Source organism: Aplysia californica, unplaced genomic scaffold (assembly GCF_000002075.1).
Source record: "Aplysia californica isolate F4 #8 unplaced genomic scaffold, AplCal3.0 scaffold00021, whole genome shotgun sequence".
In the NCBI taxonomy this organism is placed as follows: Eukaryota; Metazoa; Mollusca; class Gastropoda; order Aplysiida; family Aplysiidae; genus Aplysia; species Aplysia californica.
The window spans coordinates 430995-433336 of record NW_004797291.1 but is presented as its reverse complement, the minus strand read 5'-3'; positions in this window follow the sequence as shown (position 1 = coordinate 433336).

The following is a 2342-nucleotide window of genomic DNA, read 5'->3' as shown; positions in this document are numbered from 1 at the left end:
TTTTTTTCTCTCTCTCTCACTACTTTACCAGTCTCCTCTCACTCTTTCTCTCTCCCTCACCCTCCATCCCTTACTACTCTCTATAACCCTAACCCTAACACTAACCCTAACCTTTAATAGGCCATGCCTAGGGGGGGGGGTTACTAACATGTTCTTATATGCACAGTAAAAATTTAATTTGACTGATTCATCAGTGTCATGCTCCTGTTGTGCCGGAAGAACATAGGGGGAACTATGCTTTTTATTTCCTCATTCTTACTATCGTCATTTTTTCCTCTACTTCATTTGTATGTTTGCCACTCTTGAGAACTGCTATTTCCGGGGTGCCTTGATAGTCTAAGCAGACGTTGTGCTGTTGAGGCTAGAGTGGTGAGCAGCGTAAGCCTGATTCCCCGTTTGCACTTCTCTGCTGACATCCACCCATTGATGCTCATATGCAGTTGCGAGCGCCGTAAAACCTTATTAAATTAACATAACCTTTAACACTAACCCTAACCCCTTAACCCTAACACTAACCCTAACCTCTGGAAGGTCCGACTGTCTTACTTTTTTACCAGCACTAAATGACCATTATTGTGTCGATGTACTTCTCTTTAGTGAAACAAACAAGCTGTGCCCTGTCTGTCTATGGGTTTTGCTTGGTTTCCCCCCCCCCTCTCCCCCTCCCTCCCCCAGAAATCAATTCTGTGGCATTATCGGCCCTGAGTCAGTGTGGCCCTGCACATAGATCTTGTCTTGTGGGTCTCTGTCTTGTCTCAAGCTCCTCCTTCGTGTACATGTGGGGTGGGGGGAGGGGTTTTACATGGTGCTCCGATGTCCTTGAATGATAAGTCCAATTAATAGGTGGTTGGCGGGTGCTCTGTTGGTGTTTGCTTCCTCTTTCCTATCAAACTACTATGGTCCTTATCTCACCTCTTTCCTTTTGTGTTTGTTACTCTCTTGCACACATCTAAACTTTGGGACTTGTATAACACCCCCCGGGGCAGTGCCACTGACTGTAGTGTCTTTAGGCCATTCCCAAAGGGGGGACATTTCTCGTTCAAGTGCAGTAGAAAATGGGCTGATTCATGTCACGCTCATAACTGTGCCTGATCTACAACAGGGAACTGGTGCTTTTTCTTTCCTAATCCTTACTATTGTCATTTTCCTCTACTTCTTTTGTATGTTTGTCACTCCCTTGTGACCTGCTATTTTGGGGTGCCTTGATAGTCGAAGCAGACCTTGTGCTGTTGAAGCTAGAGAGGTGAGCAGTCTTAAAGTCTGATTCCCTGTAAAGACTTCTCTGTTGACACCCACCCTTTGGCGCTCATATGACCTTATGCAGTTGCGAGCGCCGTAAAACCTCTACTATAAAAAAAAAAACTTGTATAACCTAATTTGTGTTTGCCACTTTTAGTTACTAAGACCATGAGGTCATAGAACAAATCTGCTGTAGCAAAATCTTAAGCTTTTTCGGAGTCGTTATCAAGGCTTTTAAAGAATTGCATTCGAAAATAAAATTGACATAATATTGTGAAACTCAAGATTGTGGACGTCATATTTCTCAAAACTTTGATAAAACTTTGTAATGCTGGGGTAATGAAGTCGTAGGTGATCGTTCAGAATGAGGTGGCCGAGTTTTGAATGACCAGCCCTATTTTTCGAAGCATGGCGAGTGGTTGGAGGGCGTCTGCCGTCTGTAATTCGTTCTACGTCTTTCCTCTCTTTCCACCATGTCTGCATATCTGCTACTTGGTTAGTTTTTCCCCTCTGCTTGTCTAGCTTTTCCTAGTTTTCCCCCTCTGCTGGTCAAGTTTCACCCTCTGCTGGTCAAGTTTTCCCCCTCTACTGGTCTAGTTTTCCTCCTCTGCTGGTCTAGTTTTCCCCCTCTGCTGGTCTAGTTTTCCCCTTCAGTAAATTATCGTCACTGTGGCGTCAAGATTCTCTTTACTCGGATGAAAGACAATGTTAGCCAGCGTCTGTGGTGTAGAGCTTACGCACTTCGCCGTTGCACCCATGGGAAACCCGGGTTCCGTTCCTGAGCGGAGAGAAATCAATGTTTACCGAGTATCTCGGGGTCTTTCTGCCAGGATGTTGTAACCCTCTCAGCCCGGGTTGGCCCGAGCGGGCAGGATTGGAAGCCCACTTCCTATATGATCAAATTATGTCGATTGGGACATAAAGATGCATAATACATTGTTTTATGTTGCCTATCTGTCGGTGTTGTCTTCTTCCCCTGCATGCACTCAACAACCGTCACCATGGCAACGAGCTTCTCTTCACTTTAACAAAAGGCAGCGTAGGCACCATCGTGCCGCAACTCTCAGCGCTTTTGAGCTCTAAACTGTTTTTTCCCGTCTTCT